Below are 17,646 nucleotides of genomic sequence, written 5' to 3' on the forward strand. Positions count from 1 at the left end.
GGAAAATCACAGCCAGCGGAATAGGATGCTCTGGAGCAGCTGCAAAATGAGCCTAAGGTCACCCTGCCCAATAAAGACCCCCAGCATTGGGCTGTGAAGCAGTAGAACCGTGTTCGAATCTTCACAGCAATGTTCCAACATGTAGCGTAAAGCCTTTTTATGAAAGTAGATGCTGTTACTGCAGAAAGGGGGGGGGGGCGAAAATCCCTATTAATATCCTTGATTACATGTGGTGTACATTTACCTGTCCTGCTTCATTTACATATATTGACACATACAGATAGTCAGGCCATTCACTGACTCAACTAAAACCAGTCCTGCTCAATCAATATTCCAGACATATTATTTTAGCAGTTCTGTCTGGAGGGAACGCTGCATCGTGCTCCATACCCAAAAGCTGCAATGTGTCCCATGAGGAATGGCAGCTGATTGGAACACGATCTTCCACTTCAGATGTCACCAGCTGTCACCCTGTGGCTCTGCACCAATAAAGAATTTCTGGGCCAGTAACGATATCCGATAATTGAAGGGTTTCATTCCACCAAAAGTCAATATAGATCACTTTAAAGAATTTTTGATGATATATGTTGCTGGGTCTGGTCTTCACACATGAGGCACCCACACTATATTTCCAAAAGTATTCACCCAACCAAATCATTAAATTCAGGTGATCCAATCACTTCCATGGCCACAGGCATCCAAGCCTTACATCACCAAGCGCAATGCAAAGCATCGAATGCAGTGGTGTAAAGTGCCGCCACTGGACTCTAGAGCAGTGGAGACGTGTTCTCTGGAGTGACAAATCAACTCTTCTCCACCTGGCAATCTGATGGACGAGTCTGGGTTTGGCGGTTGCCAGGAGAACGGTACTTGTCTGATTGCATTGTGCCAAGTGTAAAGTTTGGTGGAGGGGGGATTATAGTGTGGGGTTGTTTTTCAGGAGTTGGGGTGAGCCCCTTAGTTCCAGTGAAAGGAACTCTTAATGCTTCAGCACCAAGAGATTTGACAATTTCATGCTCCCAACTTTGTGGGAACAGTTTGGAGATGGCTCCTTCTTTTTCCAACATGACTGCGCACCAGGGCAAAAAAGCAAGGTCCATAAAGACATGGATGAGTGAGTTTGGTGAGTCCTGACTTCAACCCGATAGAACACCTTTGAGATGAATTAGAACAAAGACTGCGAGCCAGGCCTTCTTGTCCAGCATCAGTGTCTGATGCCGTAGCCAAGAGAGCCCAGCTCCATAGCCAAGAGAGCCCAGCAGCGCCTCTACGTCCTGTGGAGACTGAAGAAGGCTTATCTCCCCTCTTCCATCCTCACCATGTTCTATAGGAGGACTTTGGAGAGCATCCTGAGCAGTTGCATCATCGCTTGGTTTGGGAATTGCACAGCCTCAGACCGCAAAACCCTACAGCGTATAGTGAGGACAGCTGAGAAGATCATCTGGGTCTCTCTCCGATCCATCACGGACATCTACACCACACATTGTATCCGGAAAGCTACCAGCATTGTGGACGACCCCATCCACCCCTCACACAGACTTTTTCACTGCTGCCATCTGGCAGAAGGTACTGGAGCATCCGTACCACCACTGCCAGACTCTGCAACAGCTTTATTCCTCAAGCGATCAGGTTTTTAAACTCACAAAGACTGAGCTAACCCCCACCCCTCCCCTCACACACATACTCCACACACACAACTCTTCTGATGCTCTACTTGCACTATCTGGATCATTGCTGCTACACTGTGTTTTCACTGTTTTACTGAGGTTCTTCTACCTCAGTAACTGCTGTGTTTATGTATGTCACCTGACTGTGTGACTCAGATCACAGCATGTTAATATCTCTACACCTTTTTCCACTACCTCATGTCCAGAATGAGTGCTGTGTCGGTTCTGCACTGTCCTGTTTACTGCGTCTAATGTCTGTTTAATTTATTGCATTTATTATTTCCGGTTTCATTTTTGTTTGCACACAATGTCTGCACGTTCACACTTTGTACTTTTTGTTTCTTGTTGCACCGTGTTGGTCCTGGAGGAACGTTATTTCACTTTTCTGTATACTTGTACGTAGATGGAATGACAATAAAAGCCTCTTGACTTGACTTGACTCTGACCTCACAAATGCGCTTCTGGAAGAATGGTCAAACATTCCCATAAACATGTTTGTGGCATGCACCTGTGCCCTAGGCCCCAATGATGCCCGCGAGAGCTTGTTGCTCCGCCTTCCAGTCACCACCCCTGCTCTGCAGCTCGGCTGGCCTTGAACATAAGGCAAATTAAAGTGACCTCGCTGCGGGACCAGAGGCAGGGCTCAGGACTTGCAAGCCGTCCCCTACTCACTCGTGGTTTTCTTGTACTCTGAGTTTGGGCCCTGACTTCCTGCCGGCTCTCGCAGCTGTCACTGGGGCCAGGGGTACGGGCACATGACACACTGTTATAGCCAAATGATTCTTATCTTAAACAATTTTTCATTACATTTAATATATAAAATGCAGTGAGTGCAGTTAAGTAACAGTTTACAGTCATGTGTGCTAGGTTATTAGGAATGTATCAATACTGCACTTGCATAGTAAAATAGTAAACAATGGACCTGATCGCTATTTTTTCAGCTGATCGCAATTGTTTTCACAACCATGTATGTACATGCAACACACATGCATTTTAATGCATTTCTGTGTGCTTGTTTGAACAGTAAAAGAAAAAGTTAAAAACTTATTTACTGAGACACAACATAGATCATTTAAAAAGGAAAGCTCGAAATTCTGACAGGTGCTTTGACCCCTTTACAAGGCAGCAAATGTGAATAACGTTTGTTTTTTTGAGCTTGAAGTGTTTCTGTCATTAGCTGAAGGTAATAAGTCTGAACAGCTAGGAAGCGACATCAGCTGATGTGGTCACTTTAGGAATGTACTTTAATAGCTGCACAAAATGAACAAAAAGACAAACATATCGCATTTATATGGCAAATAATTATGAGCTAAAATTCCAGTCATGACTGGCCTAGTAATCAATTAATCTACAGACAGTGTTCATATATTAGCCCTTGTGTGGGTATTGATTTAAAAAACAATAAGGTGGGTCCACCAAACCACTGAGTAACAAACACGTCAACACCAAACAAGGGCTAACAGTTGCATACAATGAATAAAAAAGACAAGTAAACTGGACTAGCAATCAATCAATCTATACATAATGTACATATATTAGGAAGCCTGAGGTATGTTTGTAATGCTGATGATATCTGAGATAGATAATGTAGTGTTTTGATCACTAAGAGGGTGTGTGGTATGTGTGAGTAGTGGCCAGAGGTCAAAGCGATCACTGGAATATGTGGTAAACCAGTTTAATCATTATAAACCAGTTTAATTACTCCTGAAACCGTTGGGGTGACACCAAACGGTCACACCCTCATCTCTGGGGAAGCACAGATGGGCATTCATGTGGTCTCTCCCTCCAAAGGTCATCTAATTCCTATCTGGTGGTCTGTTACGCTTCCATATGGCCTGCTCTAAACTCCACTCATTTGAGCCTGTTTATCATCATATTACCATAATGACTGTTGCTTTCAAACTGCTCAAAGGGTATAAAAGGTACATAAACACCCTGTTATTTGATGATTGTAAGCAATCAATCCTGCACCATTGTGTATAGTCTGGGTATTCAGTCTATTTCTTTAGATCAGGGGTGTCAAACTCAACCACTAAAAGGGCCATGCTAAAAAATCTTAACAAACCCGTAGGCCAGAAGTGTGGAAAATTGAAGCTTATTCTTTATGTCTGTAAAACAACAGACTGATGCAGCTTCATAGCTGGACTAAGGCCAAGTTAAGGCCCAGCCTATACATGACGTGACAGGTGTGACAGAATTTTCTAAATACTATCACAGTATAGGCACACACAATACTACAGAGCCCCACTGGTGACATCCTGTGTAAATAAATATAATGGCCACGAATTAGCAAGGTATGATCTCATTCAAATGCCTTACTAAGCTGTGGCCACGTCTTAATCATCTCATGTCAACTTACTGTCACTTAGAAAATCAACACCACATGTCATTAGACCCGGGGCACCCACACCTTTGCATACAACTATGCTCATACGAGTGAACCAGTTCTGCGAGAGAGTCATCAAACCGCTGCTCTGCCATGACAAGTGACTGGGCATAAGCACGCTGGCAGTACTGGACAGTCTTTTATTTTTTTATTTTAAGATCCCCATTAGCTGCTATCAAGACAGCTACTATTGTTCCTGGGGTCCAGTAGACATACCATACAAGTCATATCACCATAAAAATGGAAAACAACATAGTACACTGGTAGAATCAAAGGTTCTGCTCAGTCACATTTTTTCTTTCATCAAGGTACAAACAATGCAAATGTTCCTTAAAAGGTATGACAGTAGTTTTAAGATCCAATTGTGCACTGTAAAACATTTTTCGTACCTTCTCAGAACTGAATGTCTTAATACAAAGCCTGGAGACGAGAAGGGGTGTGTGGAGTCAGCACAGCTTAGAAAATATAATTTCAGTGGATTATGTTACAGTTATGTTCCCTAACTAAAGGTAGTGAGATGTATCCTTGAGGGTTCTACCCCAGTGATAGTTTACTATACTTTATTTCTAAGAGTGTAGGTCAATTTAAAACAGATGAACAGTAGAAAGATCACGCTGAAGGAAGAGGTCATTTGATATATTCTCACAAAAAGACCTTAGCCAACTCTGTTCTGGCAAGTATCTACATCCCTGCCCACCACGAAACTCCATCATAGTTTTGTTCAACGGTCAAGGACCAGACTTTACCAGTGGTGTAGTGCTCTTTGCTGCAACACTCAGAATGCAGCTTGTGCTTGCGTAACAGGACACACTGTAGAACGCAACGATGCTCAAAAGTGTGTTTGCACAGCTTAAAGTCTTTCCATTTGCTTATTTGCATGAAATATGTTTCTGGCCTAATATTATTTTAACTGCCCTCTCTAGTAAGTGGGAATCTCTACAAACGTGCTCCAGGTTCAGAGGAAAAAAACAATTCTAAGCAGTTGTTAATCACTGTGGGCCACAGTCTTCTCCAACGAGACTGAAATCATTCAAATACAGAGAGCATCTACCTCTCTACCCTCTCGGAGTCAGATTAAAGGCATATCCACACATACCATCTCTGCTGGGATAAGCTCCTGTAGTAGGGCAGGTAAGGACCAAATCTAATAAAGAAACTTACCCCAGGTGTGTGTGTAGGCTAGGTGCTATTTGAGGATAGGAGCTAGCTGTAGTATTGATCATGTGTGGGAGGAGTGAGAGTTAATCTCTGGATGAGCTTCAGTGCAGCCTGGCTGAGTGGGCTTCTCCGCTTCCCTCTGTCTAACACCACTGCGATTCAGAAGTAACAGTCAACACCGACAACCACTTGCAAAACAGCACATCAGTCTTATGGTTGGAATCCACAGAGCCTCGTTTATACCGGTCACTTCTGTGAAGTTTCAATGTGTGATCGATAAGCTGATTGTGTTGAGTCTAATCCTTAATTCCTTTCAAAGAGTGCTTAGAATTGTATTCTCCTCCACAGCTTTCTTAATCTGTGGGATCAAATGACTAAGCAAACTCATCTAATGCCTGCATTTTCACTGAGCGCTGCATTTTTAACCAGACACCAACCAGGCAGCTGCTTTCTCTGCATGTAAAGACCCTCACCTAGGCTTACTGGAGTTCTAGAACACTGCGTGCCATGAATTAATGACCAAGCCACACACACACACGCCTGTATACCCACATATTAGATGTTAGACACACTAACACACTGAGCACGAGCAGACAAAGAACATTCTCACATACATTCTCACATCGCTATTGCTATTTCATACCAATCACTCTGATGCAGCTAACAACTAACAGCTAACGGGAAGTACATTCGTATGGACATTTTTGAACACCTTAAGTCAAATTACGTATTTTGTTGATTTTCTAAGTGAAAAGAAATCCTCTATACGTCCCCCACAAAGAACAAACGGACATATGGCATTTTCCTGCTAATTTTATTGCACAATTTTGAGTTAAAAAAGTACGATGACTTTGCACAGGCCAAATTTCATGTTTTATCCCCTCCACTATGTTCAGTTTAGCAGATAAACAATAATTATCCATTATACTGTTAGAATTAAAAGGCTCTGTGCATCTGCATTTTTCATTCATTAATGTACAAACGGTGTAAAGGTTCCCTCAAAGGTACAACTGTGGCTTTAAGATCCAAATGTGAACCTTAAATAAGTTTTTCCTGGTGAAAAGTTCGTATTTGTACCTTTTCATAACCGAATGTTTTAATACAGAATTAATATATATATATATATTAATATAGATTAATATATATATTAATCATTAATTAAATATTCTATACATTTTGTTTATTGAAATATGAACACTTTTCTCAGAAAATAAACACATACTACACAAATAGATTTTCAAAATGTGTCTTGGGTGCCTAAGACTTTCACACTGTACTACATTTATACACACAAATCACATCATAAGAGAACTTTTCCATTATTGGAAATACCAGCTTCCTATATTATTATACTACACTATGAACATATTATCAGCACCGGGCTGATGGAAATGACCCAGAATAGCCTGGAATGCTTTTTCCTTCTCCTATGAAGTTACTGTTTCAGAGAATGACATCAGCGATATATAAAGCTCCAGAATACTACACGACATATCTTTATGAGACTGAAAGCCTAAGGCTGTCTGCTGTGTCTCTGTTTCTGCGGGTTTGTGAGAGGTCGCCTGCAGAATGCTCAGTTTGATACTGCTTGATTGCGTATATAGACAGATGGCTGTGCTTGCTGCCTCTTGTGCTCATTAGACTGCGGATCACGCAAGCCTCAACCCCGCGCCCCATCTGACCTTCTACACACACACACTGCGGGAAAGTCCGGTCTTCACACAAACTCACACTCAGGGGGTCTCTCTCACAGCCTCTGACCCACAGCTCAATTGTTGCGGCACATCCTCCAGCTCGATCAATGAAGCACTGCAACTACTGCACCGCTCTCAGCTCTGGCTGCAACACCTCTTACCACTCTGCAACAACTCTACACCGCCCCCCCCAACCCCTCCCCCTGCATATCCTCTCCAGCCCCGCAGCAGGGTGTGTTCTTCAGTCAGATGGCGCTGTGTAATGCAGCTAAATGCTGCTGTCTCTGGGGTTTCAGCGATAAGGCGATGTTACCAATGCTGCTTGTTTTTTAGAGGAAAATTGCAATCTGGAACAGTGGAGTTTGAATTATAGCCTACAGGTATTAAGTAGAGAATATTTTACCAAAAAACACAGAGATTTAGGCCATGGGTCACCAATCATGGCCACAACTGGCCTGTGTGGTGCAGGTTTTCATGCCAACCAAGCAGAAGCACATCTCATATAACTAATGACGTGTTTGAGGACTGAGCCCAACTGATTACACACATGGAATCAGTTGCGCTCCTGCTTAATGGGAATGAAAGCCTACAGCCACACTGGCTCTTTATGGCTAAGATTGGTGACCCGTGAGGTAGAGAAGACAAATGCCCACATGACGCACAGATGACAACACCGTCAGTTAAGCGTTCGAGCCAGAAAAAGTCAATATTCTGGTCTTCAGAATATTCAGACGGGTCCGTGGAGTCAATACAACTTAGAAAATACCAGGCGTCCTAAAAAAAAAAAAATTGACAATTTCGTAGTCTAATGTAGCCAATTTTCCCTCAAATGATCTCAAACTTTAACAAAACGTGTAAATAGGCAAGTTTAATTTTTTATGTTTTTTCAGGTTGAAGAATCACGTTCCCTATAAATGAAAAGACATTTTGTGTGTTAGAATATGCTCAAACTCAGGAAAACAGTGTGAAGTATTTTCGAGAACATTCAATAAAAATGCACCAACTGGGAAGCAGATTTGGACTTGGCACAAAAGATTCAAAGGTGAAGGCTGTCTGTGCAGGAGGGCAAAGGATGCTGGAGGACCAACAGTTTTGGATGATATCGTCAATCAGGTTTGAGAAACATTTGCGCAAAGCCCCATAAAGTCTGTAAGAAGAGCATCACACCGACTTGCCGTGTGTCGTGTCACAGGCGGTGCGCATTCTGAACATTTGTGAAGCTGTGAAATCGGTTATAAAACCTACATCCCTCTGAATTTCTCGTTAGAATTTGGATAAATAAATCATGTGTCGTTCAACATTATGCCTTAATTTCATTTGCCAGGACATGTAGTTACACAGATATTCATCTCAAATGATGTACAGTTATGTTCCCAGACTAAAGGTACTGAGATTTACCCTTGAGGGTCCCACCCCAGTGACAAGAGGGGCATGGAGAGTGTAATGGGTCGGAGCTTGTGTTTGCTCCAGTTCCTCTGTTAGAACTCTTCCTCTGTGTGCACTTACCATAACACAGTAACAGAGATTCTCTCTGAAACTAGAGTAACATATATCTCAAAGGAGAACTCTGCCAGTTTAAAAAAATGTCTACATAATTAAATGGTTTAGATGTGGTTTGGTCTGAAAAGCTCTGTTCTAGAGAAACTTGCAGAGTCAAAATTGTTCACAGCGGTGGTGATAGGAACCAGACGTCTGAAGAGCTGAACAGCTCACAGCATCCTCACAGAAAGTTTTTACATGAAAAGTTTAGATATGTGCTGCCTGATGTCTGACACACTGTTTTACGGTAGTTGTATGATAAGGATTTGGCTGAAAATGTATTTTAATCCATTGATTTCAGTCCATCCGCGGAGCGATACAAGTAGGATGTCTTAAGGCAACATAGTCCCCCCAAAAAACTTCTTTTTCCAGACTTATCACTATTTTGCCATAATCAATGTTACATATAAAATTCAGAAGACAAATGTAGGTTGACTGGTGGTTTTGGGTGGTAAAAAATAATATATATGTTTAATATATATGTTTTTCAGTTGTTGACATAATTTGAAAATGCTTGTTGCTCTTTACATTGTGTGTAAATTAATGAATGGACCAAAACTGATGTATTTGTGTAGTACACATTGTGAACCCTGGTTCCTATCATTAAAACAGTAAAGATTTCTGAGTCTGTAAGTTTTTCTACAGTGAGCCATTTCTCATCAAACCACTCTGCACTCTGAATCTTTATGTTTCAAGGACTGAAATATTCAGAAAAAGGTGAAAAATGGTGGAATTCCCCTTTAAGAATAACTCACACTCTCTCTGTGGAGATTTACTGTAGTTAAAAGCCATTCAGGTAATCGTAGATAGCCCAAATGATAAACTGGGGTCAAGTGAAAAAGATATAGTCAATTAAAGATCGTCCCCCAGTTTCTTGTTTTATGTTTAAAAATACAAAACACGCAGACTCAGTCAGAGTGTGACAGGTGCTGTCTTGCATGGTGGCTGCACTATTGGGAGGAGGCTGGATAATTAGGCCTAATTCTGGGTGGTGATTAGTCGGTGTCTTCCTGCACCCAAGACACTTCCAGAAACCACTTACAGTTCACAGTTTCGCTACTACTGAAGAATACACACCTGCAATCAGAGTCTTTTACAGCTTTACACGAACGCAAATGCTCTCTCAGAGAGATCGTTTTGCCCTGCTATATCAATTAAGAAAGACTTCGTTATAGCATCAGCAATCAACAGAACTTCCAATTAACGTAATAACAGTGCGACGAGAATAAGTGCCAAGGGGTGCGGAAAACAATTTGGCAACAAAAGATTCGTTACAGAAAATCAGTATAATTCACGCCCACGTGGCTTTACTGCAAAAACGCCAAAGTGCAAACAGGGAACCCAACTTCAGGCTAAGAGAGCGCAGCCTGCTTCATCTCTCCCTCCCTCTGTCGGCAGAAACTTGAGCTCAGTGGAGCTATTTTTTTACAAGCACAATGGAACAGAGAGCAGTGATTAAACCGTTAAATCCTTATTCATCCCACAAAAAAGACAAGAGGGTGAATCGATGCAGGCGGCCTGCTCGGCTTCTCAGATTCAGCCACTCTTGAGCTTGACTGTTCCAAAGCATCTCTTCAGCTACACTGAGGGGCACAGCACTGTATGAGTTGGCTTAGATGTTATGTGACTGATCTCATAGTAAGTCTGCCTGGTTGCAGTGGCATCAAGCTTTAAACCTTTTGTTTCATTTTAAGATTAAGATTAAGTGACCCTTATTAGTGGGCGGCACGGTGGCGTGGTGGGTAGCGCTATCGCCTCACAGCGAGGAGGCATTCGATTCCCCGGCCGGGCGGCCAGGGTCCTCTCTGTGTGGAGTTTGCATGTTCTCCCCGTGTCTGCGTGGGTTTCCTCCGGATTCTCCGGTTTCCTCCCACAGTCCAAAGACATGCAGTCAGGCCAATTGGACATGCTGAATTGCCCCTAGGTGTGAGTGAGTGAGTGACTGTCTGTGTCTGTCTGTCTGTCTGCCCTGCGATGGACTGGTGACCTGTCCAGGGTGTATCCTGCCTTCCGCCCGAAGACTGCTGGGATAGGCTCCAGCATCCCCCCGCGAGCCTGACGGAGAAGCGGCTTAGAAAATGGATGAATGGATGGATGGATGGATGGATGGATGGACCCTTATTAGTCTCACAACAGGGAAATTTCACCTCTGCACTGAAACAACATACACACACTAATAAACACACACAGGTTTCTTTGGTTTTTCTTTTCTCATAACACTCATGACACAGTTTGGAGTGTGTCTCTGAAAAACTTCTATTTGGAGGGCCGTGTAGCCCTAACACTTCACCTTACCCCTCTAACTCAACAAAAATTGAGACACCATGCCCCTAGATGTGAATGTGCTAAACAGAGGGCTAAGGGCTAAGTGGTAGGGACGAGAAGTGAAAGGGGAATGGGCCTTAGAAAACCATGAATGGCAAACTGATGGCTGTGTTGAATGTTCATTAAACTCATTACTAAACTCATTATTAAACTCATTACTAAACATCTCCAAGGCTTTGCCTACAGCCACCTTGGGGCCTAAGCTAAAGTTGACATTTACCTTTCAGCCAGCAGCAGCTCCAACATCCATATATTGCGCAACTGCTCCAAATTCTCCAGGTTTCAGCACCTTAGCAAAAGCTTACTGCAACCCCTTGGCCATGGCAGTCGTGGCTGAAATGTCTAGCTACACCTTCCAGAGCTATGCCTGACTTCCGTACTAAAAACCTGTAACAGCCATGAGCTCTATAGCTGCTCTATAGAGCTCCTCTACCTTAGCACAGGCACTAACTGCCACCACTTGGCTTCAAAGGTGGCACTTAATTGCACTTGATGGAGCTACAGCTAGTTTTTCCTGAGCATTCTGGACTGTAGCCCAGCACCTAACCACTACTCACTCTCAGTTGGTGGCTCTAAAAGCACTACATTGTGCAGAGCTATGGCTGGTGCACCCTTAGCCTCTTGCACTTTAGCACAGGATTAATCACTGCACCATCCTGTTTAGCAGCAGCTGCAACATCTAAAAATACCTTACGGAGCTACAGCTGACTTTCAATACCAGCATATATGCTACGTGACAAATAAGCCTTGATTCATCATCAAGAATGGCACTATTAAAGTCATCTACAACCGTGTTTTGGCCGCTCAGCTGATACCACAACATTTGTCCTGAACAAAATGCTCTGCCCTTGACAATGATGTATCTGTAGCTGCAACAAAGTCGTTTTTACAATGTGGAGCCCCGTGATAACTAATTGCTTCTGTCTCACGCTTCAATACACTGTTCACCCAGAGTATGTCTGACTGGCGGAGTCTGTGTGACCACATTGATGGGTGCCTTTATTTGACCTTGGCCAGTCTAAGCCTGGACAGTCCCCCACAAAACTGCTGAGCGTAGGGTGTTCTTCCTCTAGGGATTCCACAAGCGCCTAGTCAGCAAGGCCTCCAGTATAGTAGAGATCCCCTTCCACACATCCCATGGGTTCTACCCCAACTAGCAAGAGGTACCGTAGCAAACAAGCAAGCTCCAGCAGAAAAGTCAAGAAGCTGAAGTCAGTTTCTCATTCGCCAGCTTCTCATTCGATTTTCCTGTTCCACCTTAAATGGTGCAGCAGTTGCATTCTCATTTAAGGTGGAACGGGAAAATTCGAACAAGAAGCTGGCGCATGACAAGCGACTTCAGCCTCGTACAAAATCAAACATTGAGAGACATTTTGTAAGTAAATATTCCACCTTTGTGGAAAAGTTTCCTTCTGGAGATGTGAGAAAAGTGACTATAGCCGAGCTAAAGCTTAAAGCAGAGCAAAGTAAATCTGTGTTTTTTTATATTACATTTTTAGTCAATACTACGACATTAGCACATATTAGGACATATATTCAAACAAAATGGTAAAACATTACATAAAATGGACTTGTGGCTCCCAAGGTGGTTTGATTTTTGTTGAAAGGACTAAAATGGCTCTTGTTAACATTTGGGTTGCCACCTAAGAACTATTCATTACAATGCTAGTGTGATATATTATTACTGCTGGTTGTTACAGTCAATCATTTTACAATGTTGTGCTTTTGTCCTTTTTTGAGGACTGCACTCTTTGCAATTGACATTTTTATACAACTCGTCTCAAACCGTCATAGCACGTTATATTGCGGGGCAAAGTTGTGCGCTGTTGTGTACACATTGTATTGTAGTTGGTATTGCACTGCAATGCCTTGTTTAATTGCACAATATGTAGTCTATGTTTAGCCAACTTGTACTATGTGGTCGTGTAAACAAAGCCGCTGCGTGTATGTTGCACTGAAGCCCTAGTTCACCTAGGTTCTTGAATTTGCCACCCCAGCTTTAAGTATCATGTGTAGAAGTTTGCTACTGCCTACGAGGCCTTTTCACATGCAAGACCAGGCATATTGGCTAGAGTACTTGCAGCAACCATGGCAGAACTGGGTTATGGTCTGGAGGAAATGCCCCTGTTGGTGTCTCTGTGGTCACTGGTGAATCTGTTTTCTAAAGAAGGACTGCAACAGCACATGTCAGCACAGGCTTTTGCATCATTTTAGATCTTCATAGGCTCAATTCATTTTTACTCGCCTGCCATGTTGCAATTCATTATGCTGCTACTTCAGCAGTTACTTTGGTCAGCCTCCTAAGGTAGAGAATTAGCAGTTTATTGTTCTACCCTTTGGGCTACTGTGAGCCCCAAGATTATTCAGTTCAGCTGACTTATAATTATGTACTCACAACAAGCTAAACAGGCTCTCCTGGAGAATGTTTGGGATGAGTTTGAATCGGGAGTTACAGCTTACAGTTCCATCCAGCAACCAGCAAGGACTTAGTTGTCTTGTTCTCTTGCCCAGATTATAAATCTAGGCTCTGTTGAAGGGTGCTTCACAGGTTAAAGTCTGGGCTACAGAACTGACACTCCGCAATTCAACGTGCAAATCAACGTGGCCTAATCTAATCTTTACTCTAGGTGAGCCTTGTTCCTCTTAATTTTGGTCATCCACTGTGTGTTACAACACCTCTGGTAATCAGTTCAGAATATTACAGCAACTGGATCGTAAGTATAGTTCTATATGACTTCAGACGGCCGCTGGAGATAGACATGTGAAAAGTTGTGGCAGAGAACTTGAATGTTATCTATCTATCTATCTATCTATCTATCTATCTATCTATCTATCTATCTATCTATCTATCTATCTATCTATCTATCTATCGTATCTGCTCTGTGAGGGTCCATGGGGGTCCTGACCACCGAAAAACAAGGTAAAAGGGGTCTAACAAAGTATATATATATATATATATATATATATATATATATATATATATATATATATATATATATATATATATATATACATATACATATATACATACATACATACACACACACAAACATATAATAACACATTTAATAAATACATGTTATCTGCACAGAATATAGTTGATGCTAGCAGAGAGGCTAATTATAATGGTAATCATATTTCTATCATATAGTAATATTACTATGTATAATAATTGTATAATTCTCATGGGTTGAGTGTTATAGAGCCCTATACTTTAACATTGCCATTATCACCCAAGTTTATATTTAATATGTAATACATCTACTACAGCCTACACCGCTAATCACGTGGAAGCCGTATGAAAACATTTGCCAGGTCTCATTAACACAGGGGTGTCCAATCTTATCCGGTGGTCCTGCTGCAGGTTTTCATTCCAAATGAGCAGTCCACCTGATTCCACTTGTAATCAATTTGTCTCAGTCTAATTCAGCTGATCAGGTGAGCTCCTGCTTTGTTAGAATGAACAGCTGCAGCTACACCGGCCTTCTGCAGATAAGACTGGGCTCCACTCCATTAACCCAATGGGAGTTTTGTAAGCTGCACTGTTTAACTGGTGCTTGACTCAAGCAATCCTGAAAGATATCGGTGGACGTCGTATTGTAAAAAAAGCTTCATCTCCCCATCCCAAAGCTCTGGCCTATTTCAGTACCTTAATTAATCACAAGCTTCTCCCTCAAGCTTTGCTTCTACGAAGATAAATGCACAGATAAGATGCACACATGAGCAAAGAGAGGAAGGCTCCGATCAAGCCTTTCAATCAGTCTCTTCCAACAGGAGCAAAGAGGCTACATTAAATCATACACTAACCCCCACCTTTCCCATCAATGGAAACTCCCCGATCAGCCATGGAGCTTGTCAGTCATCTACACGATGCACACAGACACACAACAGCTATGTCATCTACGTCAAGGCAAATTTAAGGGCAACTCTTCTTGGTACAGATTCAGAGTTAATGTAGTGTGCTGGGCCTGAAAGGCTTGATAGGAGCCTTCCTCTCTTTGCTCATGTGTGCATCTTATCTGTGCATTTATCTTCGTAGAAGCAAAGCTTGAGGGAGAAGCATGTGATTAACTAAGGTACTGAAATAGGCCAGAGCTTTGGGATGGGGAGATTTTTAACAATACAACTTCTACAGATATCTTTCAGGTTTGCTTGAGTCAAGCACCAGCTAAATAGTGCAGCTTACAAAACTCCCATTGGGTTAATGGAGTAGAGTCCAGTCTTATCTGCAGAGGGCCGGTGTAGCTACACCTGTTCATTCTAACAAAGCAGGAGCTCACCTGATCAGCTGAACACTACAAGATTTTTTAAACCTAATGATGTTGAAAACGCAAGAGACACTACACATGATGACAGACTCCACAGAGTTTTTGTCTTGATTTGTTCTTAAGTTAAAAAAACTCCAAACATTTTCAGATTAAACAACCCAGCTTCCCTTCTCTCAGAACCTGAGATCACGCAGAATTGCTTGTGAGCAAATGCGAGATCAAAACAGACAACAGCAAGAGTACCGTTATGTGTATGCTAGTTATGTGTAATTTCACAGTGGCCGCACAGCTGGTAGTGCTGTCACCTCACAGCAAGAAGGGTCTGGGTTCAATTCCCCGGTCGGGTCCTTTCTGTGTGGAGTTTGCATGTTCTCCCTGTGTCTGCGTGGGCTTCCTCTCACAGTCCACAGTCCACATGCTGTCAGGCCGACTGGATACGCTAAATTGCCTGTGTGTGTATGTCTGTGTGTGCTCTGCAATGGACTGGTGACCTGTCCAGGGTGTTTCCTGCCTTCCACCAATGACCACTGTGATGGGCTTCAGCTCTCCCCACAAGCCAGGATAAATGGCTTAGAAAATGTGTATTTTATTTTTTTTTACAATGTAGATTAAGATAAAAATCACTTTCATCTTTCTATTCAGCTTGGCTCTGATTGACTGACAGTCTTTCATGCAATCAACACTCCTCACACTACAAAATGTTGAGACATAAATATTGAACAAGTTTAATAAGTACGATTCAAACCAGGGTCTGGACTGTGCTTATATCAGAGGGGTAAATGTTGGATTATAGTCTGGGTTGATGATCGTTAAAGACCCTCCTGTAATTTGGACATATTTGTCAGATCCTGTTGTGGGCCAGGAATAAAGAGTGTATAAGGGTGTAAAAGGGTGTCTACATGCCACTCCAACACACAAGCGCAGCTAGTGCTGAATGTGCAGTTGTGGAGCTCTTCTCAAAGTTAGTCTAACTCTGAAGCTGTACCAAAAACAGTTGCCCTTAATTGTGCCTTCTGTTTGAGATGATGTAGCTTGATAGACACTAAAGCTAGATAAAAAGAATGAATTTATTATATGCTCCACCCACAAATATGCCCTATTCCGACACCGCACAAGCTCAGCAGAAATCCCATTAAAATTGCATTTTTAATTTTGTGTCACAATTAGGCAACTTAGTGATTAACATCTGCTCAGCCAACACTCAGTTATCACAACATTAACGTTTATTTCTTTCTGAATAAACAGCTCCTATTTGAATAGGTGGGTTTATTATTAAAGTTTAGGAATATTTTTGAACTGTATACATTAGTGTGTGATAGGCAATTGGTTTCACTGGATAGACCTCCTAAAAATCTGCAGCTAAAAACAGTGACATAAGAAAACCACCACCACCAACACCAACAACACCAACGCCATATCAGAGCAGACATCATCCACAAGCAAAGACAGACAACTATTTCATCAATGAACTCAATGAGAAAGTGTGATGCATGGCGGTGTGAAGAAATCTCACATGAGTGTGCGGAATTATACAGAAGGATGTGGTAGACGACGTTTCACTGAGCCAAAGCTGGCCTGGTCATTATGTCTGCTCCAGTAATAATGACGTCATTTCAAAAGTCATTTCACCTACTTCATGGTTTCTGATCACATCATGCCGAACATATAAGTATCAGCCCCTTATTAAACCAGATTCATATGTGGCGTATGTTTAATTCTGTTTTAGGCCATTTACTTTGCATACACACTGATGTCTGGCCCATTCTGTCTACCCTCCACTGTCTGTACAAGGAACACTTTTTTTGTCTCATAGACACACATGACAGCTGGGTTGGTCTCTCAGGATCTGTCCTAAAATGGTTCAGTTCACACCTGCAGGGAAGGAACTACTTTGTCAAAACAGAAAATGTTTGTGAGAGAGCGCCAGTGATCTGTGTTGTCACAGTGATCTGTGGTGTCACCCAAGATTCGATTTCTGTTTTCAAAAACTCTGCAAAACACGTTTTAATTATGCTGAAAGGTTTTGCGCCAGTGATCTTCAGCGTCTGTCAAACCAAAAGCTGATTAGAGGTCAATTGAGGGTCTGTCAATACACAGGTGGAGCAAAGCAAAGGCCACCAAAGACCAAGCCAAAAAGAAGAGACACTAAAGCTGGCCTCAGCTGAATATCACAACCTTTATTAGGTCCAATTGAACCATATCATCTTCCTCATTAGAGCAACAGAAAAGGTTAGTGGATGATGGAACATGCAGCTTTAATCAGGCTAGAAAATTTGGCCCGACCCTCGATACTGTCAGAGCCTGACCTGACCCAAACCACATAATCCGGTTTTGTGCCCAAGTCCAAGCGTGACCTGAGGCCAATGGATTTTGTCCAATACCACATCATCAAATTGATTTGAATATTTTGTAAGAAACTGACCAGGACTGGCCCATCATCAACCAAAATGCTGAAAAACCTGATATTTTTAATCATATTACTGGTAAAATTACACTGTAGCAATAACAATAGCAATAACAGATGTCAACAGATCATGAGTAATACAATGAAAAAAAAGACAGAAAATAACATTAGATAATCAAATAATCAGTTGTCTGAAATAACTTTA

The 17,646-nt window shown here is 42.1% G+C and overlaps 1 protein-coding gene across 1 annotated transcript in view; it reads right to left on the reverse strand.

Annotated features, from left to right (window-relative positions):
• mcu (mitochondrial calcium uniporter) overlaps window positions 1–17,646 on the reverse strand; it is a 126,769-nt gene that overhangs the window by 33,843 nt on the left and 75,280 nt on the right. The gene's annotated exons all lie outside the window — the stretch shown is intronic.

The sequence above is a fragment of the Pygocentrus nattereri genome, chromosome 5 (assembly GCF_015220715.1).
Source record: "Pygocentrus nattereri isolate fPygNat1 chromosome 5, fPygNat1.pri, whole genome shotgun sequence".
In the NCBI taxonomy this organism is placed as follows: domain Eukaryota; kingdom Metazoa; phylum Chordata; class Actinopteri; order Characiformes; family Serrasalmidae; genus Pygocentrus; species Pygocentrus nattereri.